This window comes from Ictidomys tridecemlineatus, chromosome 1, assembly GCF_052094955.1.
Source record: "Ictidomys tridecemlineatus isolate mIctTri1 chromosome 1, mIctTri1.hap1, whole genome shotgun sequence".
Lineage (NCBI taxonomy): Eukaryota > Metazoa > Chordata > Mammalia > Rodentia > Sciuridae > Ictidomys > Ictidomys tridecemlineatus.
The window spans coordinates 39,096,496-39,110,734 of NC_135477.1; the positions used below are offsets into that span (position 1 = coordinate 39,096,496).

A 14,239-nucleotide genomic window follows, 5' to 3' on the forward strand; every position below is an offset into this window, starting at 1 on the left:
CAACTTAGCAGAGGAAAAGTTTATTTTGGCTCACAGTTTCAGAGGTTCATTTCAACTCTAGAGCTCTGGCTTGAGGTGAGGCAGAACATCGTGATGGAAGTGCGTGGTAAAGGAAAGCAGCTCAGAACATGGCAACCATAAAGAAAGTGAGTTCCGTTCACCAGGAACAAAATACAAACCACAGAGGCATGCCCTAATGACCTACTTCCCCCAGCCACAACATAATTGCTTATAGTTACCACCCAGTTAATCCTTATCAGTATATTAACCCACTGATTAGGTCACATTCCTCATAATCTAATCATTTCACCTGTGAAAATTCTTGAATGGTCTCACACATGAGTTTTGTGGATACTTCATAGCTAAACCATAATATTCAACTCAGGCTTCCAAGACCTCATGCTCATCTGTTTACAATGCAAAATGCATTTAGTCATTTTTCAAGAGTTCCCATACAACAGTTCTAGCATTACCCAAAACATCAAGTTCAAAAATTTCACCTAAGACTCAAGGCAAATTCGTGGATGTTTTTACATATAAAGATCATGTTTTTTCCTATAGATAGGCAAGTCACATATACCAAATATACACTGGTACAGAGTAAATATTTCCATTCCACAAAGGAGAAACTGAGACATAGAAAGAAGGGATGGGACCAAAGCAAGACACAGATTGAGCTAGGCAAACACTTCCTATAGATCAATATACAGCATCTGGGACACATGACGTTTCTCCAAAAGGCTTGTGTAACTCTGCCCCTATGACCTTGTTGATTATAGTCCACATGGCCTTGCTCTTGGCTTGTCTGCTCCATTGCTGTAACCATCCTCAGTAGGTGTTCCACATTACTGCAACTTTTAATCTCAGTGGTCTCCACTGCCACTTTGGTTTCCTTTTCATATCTTTACACATCACTCTCTCAGGGGCTTCCTACAGAGATTCTGATCCTGCTACATTTCACCTTGCCTCCCAGGCCTTCCTTTGAAATCTTAATGGATGCTTCCATGACCCTCTAACTCCAGTATCCTGCATTCCTGTAAAATCAGAATCATGTGGTCAATCCCAAGGTCTGCCACCATCATGAGCTGTAGCCAAGCTTCTTTGGATCGCAGCTGCAGAAGCCTCTGTGATTCCACACAGTGAAACAACGTCCTAGGCACCTGATATGCAGAGTGGGTGCCCCCATGGTCTCTCCTCAACAAAATTTTTACTTTTTCATCTTTGAGCCTGAAATAGGCGTGGTCTTGTCAGTTCCTGAGATGCCTTCAAATCATCTTTCCTATTGTCTTTTTATAAAATACTTAGCATCTCTTTAGTCCCTATGATCTCTTTCCAAATATTTCTGGTCTGCGCTTTGCTCCTGATTATCACAGCAAACTTGGCAAAAAGCTGACAAGCAATATCCATACCACCACCGAATGCTGTGCTATCTTAAAATCTCCTCTGCCAGATTAATCAGTCAATCACTTTTAAATTCAGACTCACAGATATTCTCAAGCCATAGGCAAAATGTAGACAACTTATTTGCCAGATTGGAACATAAATGACCTCCAGTCCAATTTGCAACAGAGTTGTCTTCCTTCTCTGAAACTTCATGAGCCAATCTTTACTGTTCACAGTCCTATCAGTATTTTGGTCTTCTGAGCTCCCATCAGAATTTCCCATTAAGCCCCATTAACAACAGCTAAAGCTTTTTCCAGCTTGTTTCTCTAAATTTTGAAAAATTCCTGCCAACCAGCAACAAAAGCTTTTGAGTCACATGATCAGGTTAGTCACAGCAATGATCCAACTTCTCAGTAACAATTTCTGTTTTAGTCACCTTTGCATTGCTGTGACCAAAGACCTGATAAAAAAAACTTTGTGGAGGAAAAGTTTATTTTGGCTCAGAAGTTCAGTCCCTTGTTGGCTGACACCATAGCTCTGGGCCTGAGGTGAGGCAGAATATCATGGCAGAAGGTAAATGAAAGCAAATCAGGACATGGTAACCAGGAAGTAGACAGTGAGCTGTACTCACCAGGGACAAAATGTGAACCCCAAATGCACACCTTCTAATGACCTACTTCCTCTGGCTACATCATACCTTCCTAAAATTATCACACAATTAATCTATAACAGTGAATTAATCCAGTCATTAGGTTACATCCTTCACAGTCAAATCATTTCATCTCTGAAGTAAATTCTCTCACACATGAGAATTTGAAGGACATATCTAAATCATAACATTTTCTAAATTATTAATGAAGAGTCTTCTTAAAACAGAGGGCTTTAATTACTTTTGATTAAATTATTACTTTTGCTTCTAATCATTTCTGTTCTAATTCTCTTAAACAGTTGCCAGTGCTTCATTAGTATATTGTAGAGAACAGGAAACTGCAGAAAAATAGAAATTATCTAACTCAAATTTGTGGATGTTTGCAGTTATATACTCACATGTTAAAATTTCTGCCAAAGTATATAGAAGATTTTAATTAATGGGAATACATATCATAATAACAGATGATTTGACTTATGATAAACATTATGATGATATCTTAATCTACAGTTCATCATTTTAAAACCTTGTAATTTATGAACCAAATGTAACTTTTTTGAAAGAATAATGCATATGGTTAAGATAATTGGAAAAGGAAGAGTAAAGAGCTAGGATTTGTCCCATCAGATGATACTACTCATTACAGATTATAACCTCACCCTTCCCCCTGAAAAATGTGGTTCCAACATTGAAAGGTGCCTAAAATAAATAGTAGGTAGTGTTGAAACAAAATAATCTATGCTAAACATTAGATATATGACAGAAGTTGTAGCAATTATCACTGGAGTAATGTTAGTTATTTTTACTGTTTTTTAAAATTTGGGTCACAATAGAAGAAAAATAGTTATGTTCCCTCATGCTATAGGTAGAAAAAAATGAAAGTTACAACTACAAAGTTAAGAGAAGAAAAACTAGGGAACCACCTTTAAAATCCATGGGAAAGAGAAAGCTTTTTTAAACAAATAGAATGTTAAATTTAACTACAACAAATTAGAAGCATTTAATTAAATAACAAATTTCTAAATAGTTAAATATAGAATGATAAATTTAGAGATACCTCCGTAGGTGAAACTAACATGAAACAAAGTAATAAATATTTGATGGCTCTTGACAAAGCAGGCAAAGGTAATAATTGGTAATAAGAATAAAATAAACTAATAATAAGACTAATAAGAATAAAAACAAACTCCAAGTGAGGAAGTCCAAAAGCTTATAATCATGTGACTCTATTGTCTTTATTGGGAGAAACATAAAATGAGAATATATAACCTTGATATTGGCTAAAATTAAAATCAAAATAACATGGTGATTAAAATCAAAATAAAAATACTAAAATGTATTATGCTATAGTTTGATTAGTAAATGTCCCCAAAGGCCCATGTGTTAATGGCTTGGTCCCCAGCTTGCACTTTTGAAAGATGGTGCAACTTTTAAGAGGTAGGGCCTTGAGGGTGGCCATTCAGTCCCTGGGTATGTGCTCTCCAAGGAGATAGTACAGTCCTACCTCCTTCTTCCTCTTTTTTAACTTCTTGGCTGTTGGGTGAGTGCTTTTGCTCTAGCATGTGTTCTGTCTGAAGTGCTGCTTCACTACAGGCCCAGAGCAATGGGGCCAAGTGATCACAGATTGAAACCTCTAAAATTGTGAGTCAACATAAACATTTTGTTTTCATAAGTTGATTATCTCAGGTATTTTTTTTGCACTTGCACAAAACTAACACAAATTATTAGTCAAAATGTGAGGAAATAGGAATTCATATGCACTTTGATAGGAGTATACACCAACACAGAGGAGAGCAATCAGTATTTACTAGTGACAGCTGTTCCAATCCTGTTCTGGGAAGCACTTTAGGCCTAAGAAACTTTCTCAAGGATCCATTAAGGAAAATGCACAAAGAGGTGAATTGCAGCAAGGTAGTATCTAAAATGTGGTGTGTTTATTAATTATTAAACTCTAGAATTTGCAGAGTGGATTTACATTGTTCTATAAAAGCTAAAGTTGAGTTTATCAAAGAAAACAAAAGAAAAATACCTAAAAATTAATACCACTAGTGAAGTTAAACACCTATGGATACACAAAGAACCACCCTAAAAGAGAAAAATAAAACAAAAGCAAATACAAGGAAGTAAGTAAATGAAATGAAAATATAAAGTCAACATAGGCCAAAGTTGCTTCATTTGAAAAAGCAACAAAATTGGCCAATCTTTAGGCAGATTGACTTAAGGAAAAGAAAAAAATTTCAAATTAGTAAAATAACGACTAAGAAAGGAGCTGCTACAAACAACATGATAGAAATAAAAGGATTATAAGGGAATACTATGAACACTTAAATGCTAACAGATTGAGTGATGTGACTACCACAAGTTTAATCACCTGAATACTACATGACTCTGTTCTTTCCAATGAAGAAAGTCATATTCCTACAATAATAGAAAACATCAAAATGAACTCACGAGAAAAAAGAAAATCTGAATATACCTAAGACAACAAAAATGTCACTCAAAGTCCAGTACTAGATGGCATCACTGGTGAGTTCTACCAAATATTCAAAAATTAAACTAATACTTCACCAGACACTGTAAAACAGAAGAGCAGAAAACACCTTTCAGTTTCTAAGGGGATATTTTTATCCTAAGACTAAAATCAGACTAAATTCATGAAAGGAAAAAAATTTGCAGACAAACATTCATTATGAAAAATCCCAATAAAATACTAGCAAATGGAGTGTAGCAACATACCAAGAGGATTGTACTCTGTGACCAAGAGGAATATATCCTAGGAATACAACATCCAAAAATCAATCAAGATACTATCACCTTAATAAAATAAAGAATAAATATCTTCACATGACATCTAAGTAGATGCAGAGAAAGCACTTACCAAAATGCTTTCAAGATAAAATCACTTACCAAATTAAGGAGAACAATGTCTTCAAATTGATAGGGAGGACAATAATTAAAACAAACAAACCCCCCCCCCAAAAAAAACCAACGAACAACACTGTCAACATAATTAATGGTGAAAACATCCCAAGATGGAGAATAAGACAGAATGCCCACTCTTACTACTATATGTATTCATTGTATTGAGGGTTGTATCCAGGGCAATAAATAGAGGGAGGAAAAAAAAAACAACAACAAAGAAACGACAAGCATCCTGAAAAAGTAGCAGTAAAACAATCTGTATTTGCAGATGAGATGGAATGTAAATAGAAAATCTTGAGAAACATTTTTAAAAGAAACCATTAGAGCTAGCAAATGAGTTCAACAAAGTGGCAAAACACAAAGTCAGAACACAAAAATCAGTTGTATTTCTGTATAATAGTAATAATTCAAAAGTGAAATTAACGATGACTAAACTATTGAGGGATAAATTTAACAAAAGAAGTGCAAAACTTGTGCATGAAAAACTATGAGACAGTGAAGAAAGGGGAGACAGTCTGGGTTTTCATGGATAAGAGGATGCAATGTGGTTAAGAGAACAATCACACTAAATGGGTCAACAGATGCAACACAATCACAATGACGGTCTCACCTGGTGTTTGTCCAGACATTTGCAAGCTGATCTTAAAATCCATAGGGAAATGCAAGGGTTTAACAACAGGCCAAAATAACTGAACAAACAAGGTTGAAGGGTATATACTTCCTGATTTTAAAAACTTACTACAAGCTACATTAATGAGAACTATGTGGGGATAGCATAAGATCAGAAATATGGAATAGAATTTAGAGTTCAGAAATAAACATATCTACTTCTTCACATCTCATGTTCAACAAGGGTATTCAAACAATTCAATGGGAAGAGGAATTTTTTCCATCAAACAGTGTTGAGAAAGCTGGATCTCCAATGCAAATAATAAAGCTGACTTATTACCCAGCATATGTGCAAGAATAGATTACAAATGAAAATGGTTCATATATTTAAATGTAAGAGTTGCCAATCACCATAACCATTAAGTAAATGACGAAACTAATTAAAAATAAATGTAAGCACGAACACTACAAAACTCTTAAACATACATATAAATCTTTGTGATCTTGCTTTAAAACAAGAGATAAAAATTTTGAAAAAAAATATACACATATATCCAGAATATGTAAATAACATTTACAACTCAATTGATTAAAAACAAAAATAACCCACTTTAAAAATGGACCAAGAGGCCAAGTGCAGTGGCACACTCCTGTTAAGTCTGAGGCAGGAGGAGGATCATGAGTTCTAAGCCAGCCTCAGCAATGTAGTGAGTCACTAAGCAACTCAATAAGACCCTGTCTCTAAATATAATACAAAATAGGGCTGGAGATGTGGCTCAGTGGTAGAGTGCACCTGAGTTCAATCCCCAGTATCTTCCATCCCTCCAAAATGGACCATGAATTTCACTAGACATTTCTCCAAAGAAGATAGAACGATGGCCAATAAGCACTTGAGAGCACTTTACATCATTAGTTATTATGAAAATGCAAATCAAAACCTCAATGAGATAATATCTTCCCTCCCACTCACTAGTATGGCTATAATCAAAAAGACAGACAATAACATGTTGACAAAGTTTGGAGAAATTAGAAGCCTAAGACATTGTTGGTGGGAATGTAAAAATATGCAGCCACTGTGGAAAACAGGCAGTTCCTGAAAAAGTGAAACATACACTTACTATATGACCTGAAACTTCAACTTCTAGGTAGTGTCCAAGAAAATAAAAAACAAACGCACATAAAACATGTGTGAGCATTTCTAATAGCAGTATCTTATAATAGCCAGAAAGTAGAAATAATCTAAATGTCCATTAAGTGACAATTGGATGAACATGTATAGTACAGCCAACCAATAGAACACGATCATTCCTAAAAATGAAGAGAGATGATACATGCAAAGTATGAATGAGTCTTGAAATCATTATGCTAAAATGTTTATGAAAGAGGCCAAGTGCCAACATGCCACTCTAATCTGATTCTATTCGAATAAACTGTTCAGGACAGGCAAACCCGTGGAAACAAAAACTAAAATAGTAGAAACCCAGATACAAGCAGGAAGGAGAAATACAGAATGTCTGCTAACGTCTACAGGATGCTCCTTGGAGGTGCTGATTGAACAACCCTGTGAATATCAAAACACTCAATAGTGAATTTTAAAAAGAAAGTTCTAAAGTATGTGATGTATATCTGAAGAGATAAAAACAAAACTATCTTTTTTTCACACTTTAAGCTGGCAGAAGTTAGATTCAAAGTGTAGATAATAAACCACTAGGATGGGTACTCATTTGGGGGAAGAGAAATATAGTATGTAGGCAGGAAGTAGAATATTTTTGCTTTTCAAATGATAATCCCCACATCAGAAAGACTACACAGCCACTTAGGATGCTTTATTCAATTAACCAGTCAATGTTCAGTCTACTTATTTATTTTTGTTTTAATTTTATCACATCTACACTTATTCATAGTAATTTCATTTGTTATCTTCAGCTGCTTTTTAAAAAATTATATTTCCCAATTCTTGGATTTCAACTTTAGCCCATTTATTAAATTTATTTTAATTTATAAAAGAAGAGTTTAATACTATTAGTTTGCCTCATCAAACACTTGGGCTTCATTTAATAATCATCAGCAGTGTCTGTTCTTATAAACCTTTCAATTAAATTTTTTTGTTATAATCTCCTTGATATGAGTATTATTTTCTAGTTCTGTTGTAATCAGTATAATTTTTATATTTTTATTCTATTCTCTTTTTAGCACTATAGTCAGATATGCCTTATAAATTATAGTAATTCAATAGTTATACCTCTACAGTCAGATAATATAGCTTATATACTTTTTTTTTTGTACTGGGGATTGAACTCAGGGGCATAAACCACTGAGCCACATCCCCAGCCCTATTTTGTATTTTATTCAGAGACAGGGTCTCACTGAGTTACTTAATACCTCACTTTTGCTGAGGCTGGTTTTGAACTCACAATCCTCTTGCCTCAGTCTCCTGAGTCACTAGGATTACATGCATGTGCCACCTTTCCCAGTGCTTATGTGATTTTTTGTGTTTTATTTAACAGCTGAATTTTAGAAACCTCTAAGTTACTCCATTTTTTTTTCTCTTGAAAATAAGACCTTTTTGGTTCATAGAATCCAAAAATCAATGTTGTAGTAAATAAATCTACTATATTGTTCAGATATCCTTTATTTCTAGTTCATGTTCATGTGTTTGGTCTATTCAACTTGGATGCTGACATTATGACTATATTTAATTCAATTTTTGTATTTTTAATTTCTTACAAAAACATATTTTTTCAGACAACCAAAAAACTAATGAATTGCTCATTTTACTTGTCAACAGATAGAACGCAGACCCATATCCTCCCCTCTCTTGTTAATTTATGTAATGAATAAGTCCTCTCTTCAGGTCAGGATCAGAGGTCCAACTCCCACTAGCATCTAGATTTGACCACATATTACACAGGTATTCATAGTGTTGTCTCTTGATCCACTGAATGAGCCTCTTATATACTCAGCTGTTCATATTTAATAGAAAGTGAAGCACACATAGTGATTCTATTGCTTTACTTTTTAAAAGTGGGACAAAAGCACAGTTTTGTTCATAATCTCTAAACGTGAGTATTCCTGTAAATGTGAATGTTCTGTGCAAAACTTGATTTACTGTACTTCTACTACACCCTGCTATGCACAATAGTGACTTAGCAAACAAAAGTACAATTATAAAAACAACAAACCAGAAACACAACTTCCAGCATTCTGGGTTTTAATGAGTTTGGAAGAGATTAATCCTTACATGTACTTAGAATGCCAAGATTGAAAATGCCATTAAATGAGGACATCAAAAGTGCAGGTGAGGGAATATCTGCAGGATACACTGCAGGACCTCACAGATTGGAAAAAGCTTACATTAATTCCATTTTATTCTGTATTGAAGCAAAGACAAACGACTAATGCAATCTTCAAGTTTATCCTAGACTTCACATGGCTCACTTCTATTTATTTTTTTAATAGCATAAAAGAATTTTAAGAATATTAAGAAATGTAGCTGAAATCAGTCTTGGGTACCTTCCTCAGCTTGATACAAATCTGAAATGATTCAATAATCCCTACCAAAAATTTTCCCTGTCTTAGTCCATTTCCTGTTTGTAGAAATGATTCTAGGCAGCTTTTCCCATGGTATGTTTTGAGGAAAATTAGCTGAGGGGATCTTAACAGGTGAAAAACATATCTGTGTTGAGTATGTTTGGAATGTACAAGGAGAAATTAGTATCTGGACTGTAGACTTTCTCAGTCTTTGAGGTACTAAATGCACATTCTAGAAAGATGCAGTGTACAGCATTTCCCAAATTCATCTGACCTCCGAATTCCTTTTTCTTGCACGAGTGCGCGCGCACGCACACACACACACACACACACACACACACACACACACACACACACACACACACACATACATATCTAGAGGGGCTAATAGCTCTGAGAATATTCTTTGGGAAATGCTATTCTAGCCAATTCATCCTGGTTCTAAACATTCCAAGGCTAAATTTAGCAACAGTTACCATTTTAATTCTGAAGTAGAAGAATCATTTTGCTTATAAGGTCAACTGCCATGATAACCTCCAGATTCTACTCCATGAGTATCCCTCCTAAAGAGACTAAGAACTAAATTTCATTTCTACTGAGAAATTCAAAGAAGTTATTCTCATGTGGATGATAATTATGATCTTTCTAAGGTAATTCTTACATTCTTCCCCAAAATAGTAAAAATATAGGGAGCTAATTATTTCTAGATCTTAGGATCTAGAATCATAATTATTTGTGGGAGAGGACATGTTATAATATCACTACAATTAACCCTATCAATAATAACGATAGTGGTGGTGGTAGTACTAACTAAGCACTTAATCCTCATATTACTCTATGAATTTAAGATCTATTATTATACCTATTTTTAAAATAAGTACTCTGAGGTTTACAGAGATTAATTGATCTGCCAAGAGTAACAAAAAGGAGTAAGGGCAGAACCTGAAACCCATATCTGACCCTACACCCCAATATATTCTAGTAACAACACAAAAAGTAACTCTTATTGTACAGGAAAATTAGAGTGTATTTATAGGAATTCAATGTAATTAAAATTTTTTTTTAGATTTCCTTTTGATAAAATTCCCATGTCTTTAAAGTAAATATTTTTTTTTAAGTAGAGAAAAATAGACTTTCATTTACCCATTACAGGTTATAAGGCCTTTCAGTGGGGGAGGATTTAAAAAATCTGCATCCAAGGTAAAGACATTCTCTGTAGTTTCTAAACTGCAGAATGCTAATACTCTGAAACTTTTTTCTCAAAGAAATTTGTTTTCCCTTCTAAAGAAATGTTTTCCATAAAATCAAAGGGATTTTCTGCCTGAAAAACCTTTGAGAATCCAAGTTCCACAAGTAATCTTTCAGCTACAAATTCAATATACTGGCTCATCAAAACACAGTTCATCCTAATGAGGCCAACTGGCAAGTCTTCTGTTAAAAACTCCTGCTCAATTTTGACAGCATTAACAATGATCTCCCTCACCCTTTTCTTCTGAAGTCTTATTTACTAAGTACTGAAACACTAGGCAAGCAAAGTCATAGAGAAGTTCTTCATCTCTGTTGATCAGCTCATTGGAAAATGTGAGTCCAGGGATGGGACCTCTCTTCTTTAACCAGAAAATAGTAGCAAAGATCCTCAGAAGAAAATTCCTTCCACAGAACTGATGGCCACCACTCTTTCCCCAAAAGTAGACTTTCTATCTACTATCCATCACAAAACTAACAAAAATCCTGCCCTTATAATGCTTATGAACTAATGAAAGAGGAAACATATTAAGCATTACACATACTAAATGAATTAATAGTAAGTTAAAAAAAGATAAATTTGGGATAAGCTCATTGGAAAATGTGAGTCCAGGGATGGGACCTCTCTTCTTTAACCAGAAAATAGCAGCAAAAGATCCTGAGAAGAAAATTCCTTCCACAGAACTGATGGCCACCACTCTTTCCCCAAAAGTAGACTTTCTATCTACTATCCATCACAGGGCCCAGTCTGCTTTTTTTCTTAACGTATGGCATTGTTTTAATTGCATTAAATAAAAATTCCCCTTTCTTGGAATCTCTGATTCAAGTATCTATTAGCAAACTATATCTTTGAGTGAACATTCTTTATGAGAATTTGAAAACCACAGTGTTAAGGTCTGTAAACAAGCCAAATAACACCTGGTATTTTGCCAGGGGAATGTTAAAGTTCATAAACAAGTCTGGATGGTGCCTGGCAAAATGCCAGAGGGAGTGGTTTGAGAAGTAACAAAAGTGAGCCATTAAGTGTGGAGATTCCTTATTGGACTGATGTATTTAGTTTATGCTAATTAAGATAAGCTGTGCAAAATGTATAAATAACTAAATAGCTCTGTTGCCCTACAATAAATGGCTCCTGAAAATAATTCTCATCTGATTTAAGCTTGTTCTAGTGAAGGAGATCCTTTGATAAGTCAACCTCTTCTGCTGTCCAGAAGGATGCCTGTGCCTGTTCATACATTTTCCAAATATCAGGGTACTGAATTGGAAATATGACAAATTGGCAAGCACTCTTTCCTAACAACAGCTCTTCATTAGACTTCACTTCCTTTTCCTTGTTATCTGATGATAACCTCTCATCCTTCTAGGACATGGCCCTTTCCAGTCTTTCCAGGTCGCTCATCGCAGAGCTGCTAGAGCATAGCAGGTCAGCACTCAACTAGGACAGGCTCCAGGTGGCCTCATGGCTCACTTTTAATTTTGAAAAAAATAGTTTAACTCGAGCCTTTCTCCACTGAGAAAATTAAGTTCGTAAGAAAAAAAAAAAAGAAAGGTTTTTTTTTTTTTTTTCAAATGGACAATGTGGTATAAAAATGTCAGTCCTGCTCTTCTGTATTTACTTAACTAGGCAATTTTTTTTCATAATTTTCTCATTTGCCATGCTACAAATGTCCCTTCTTGCCCATGACAATGAAAAGAACCCTCTCACTAGAGCTATCTATGCTAGCTAGTTCTTTTATTAACTCCATTCCCTCCTATCTTCTCTGGAAGATCCCTGCCTGAAGTAGCCTAACTTTTCAAAGTCTTCTTGATTATTCTATTAGTTGATGTTTTCACAATAGCCTGCAATAGGGTAACTGTATTTTAGAAAAAGAGCAAGACTTTCTCTCTACATGCAATCTGGTGATCTTTCCAGAGACCTGGAAAAATAGATTTCTTACAAGTTTTATATGCCATTAATGCAAAGTGGCAAAGAAGAAAAAAATCATATATCAATCAATGTTGGAGTCATTTTCCCTATAATTCCCTTAACAATTATACCCCCTTAAGAGAAACATACCCAAGGTACTGCTAGGTTTAGGTTAGACATTACATATATTTTGGGTTAAACTGCACCAAAAATAATAAAAAAATTTACCAATTATTTATGTACAATGTATGCAGATACAAGTAAAAATATAACTCTTAGATTAAATATAATATGCAAAATATACATAGATGTTTAGTGTGCATATACAGTCTGCCCTCCATATCCTTGGTTTCTGCATATGAACATTCAACTACACTAGAATTGAAAATATTAGAGATGTTAGGTTGTTGTAGTTAGGTTGGCTGGCTGAACTTGTACAGGTTTTTGTTGTTGTTGTTCATTATTCCCTAAACAATATCATGTAACTACTCTTTCAGTAATGTTTACATAGCATTAGGCATTAACAATATTGTGTAACTACTTTCGATAACATTTACATTGTTTTAGGTATTATACATAATCTAGATATGACAATCTACACAGGAACATACATGTAGGTTATATGTAAGTACTATGCCATTTTACATAAAAGACTTGGACATCTGAGGATTTTGATAGCCATGGGGGTACCGAGATCAATCCTTCATGATATCAAGGGACCATTATGTACGAGCATACATATATCCACATGTGTAGGCAGTACACAAAATTTTCAGTACTATCTACTTCTGTTCACTTATTCTTTTAAATAATATTTACCAAATATCTTCTATGTGCTATGTGCTATTTCAAGTGAACAAAACTAACAAAAATCCTGCCCTTATAATGCTTATGAACTAATGAAAGAGGAAACATATTAAGCATTACACATACTAAATGAATTAATAGTAAGTTAAAAAGAGATAAATTTGGGATAAGCAGAATGGTTTTACAACTTTAAATATGGGAAACAAGGCAGATTTTTTGAGGGGGTGACATTTGATATAGCTATTATTAGACCCTTAATCTTCGAAGAGAAAAAGGAAATATTAATACAATGAATGACAAAAGTCACTTCCCTCTTTTTCATTCTGTCTCCTTAGGAGTTTATGGGTTAGATTGGTATTGTACCCACATTTTAAACATGTAAGTCATTGCCTACCTGTAATTATGTATTCCCTTGTCTTCCATATAAGTGGGATGCTGAGAGTGGCAACTTGATAAGCAGTGACAGGCACACCTGGGTCACTTTTGATTAGCCATACATGAACAAGCTCATCCCGACCCCACTGCTGAGTAGAAGGTCACCTCATATAAGAAGGCTTCTCTGTGTGGACAAAACTGACACTCCCTGTTTGAAAACCAAGATTCAGCCAAGGAAGAAACAAGGAAAACAATCCTATTCATAATAATCTCAAAACAAAACAAAAACAACAACCACCAGGGGAATTAATCTAACCAAAGGGGCAAAAGAGCTTTATAATGAAAATTATAGAACATTGAAGAAAAAAATTGAAGAAGAACTTAGAAGATGAAAACATGCCATGTTCTTGGGTAGGAAGAATTAAGATTGTCAAAATAGCCATACTACTTAAAAGCAGTATATCTGTATTCCAAGCAATCTGCATCAAAATACCAATGGTATTCTTCACGAAATTAGAGAAAATAATTTTTAAATTCATTTGGAAGAATAAGAGACTCAGAATAGCCAAAGCAATACTAAGAAAGAAAAGCAAAGTAGGAGGCATAATAATACCTGATCTGAAAATCATACTACAGAGCTGTAGTAACAAAAACAGCATAGTATTGACATCAAAATAGACATGAATATTAATGGAACTGAATAGAAGACACAAGAGACAGATCCACATACCTATAGCCATCTGATAATTTAAAAGGTGCCAATTTACATTTTGGAGAAAAGACAGCCTTTCAAACAAATGGTGTTGGAAAAA

The 14,239-nt window shown here is 34.6% G+C and overlaps 1 pseudogene; it reads right to left on the minus strand.

Moving 5' to 3' along the window:
• Positions 1-4: 4 nt before the first annotated feature.
• On the minus strand, positions 5-13,831 carry LOC144375156 (ribonucleoside-diphosphate reductase subunit M2 B-like; annotated as a pseudogene).
• Positions 13,832-14,239: the final 408 nt, after the last annotated feature.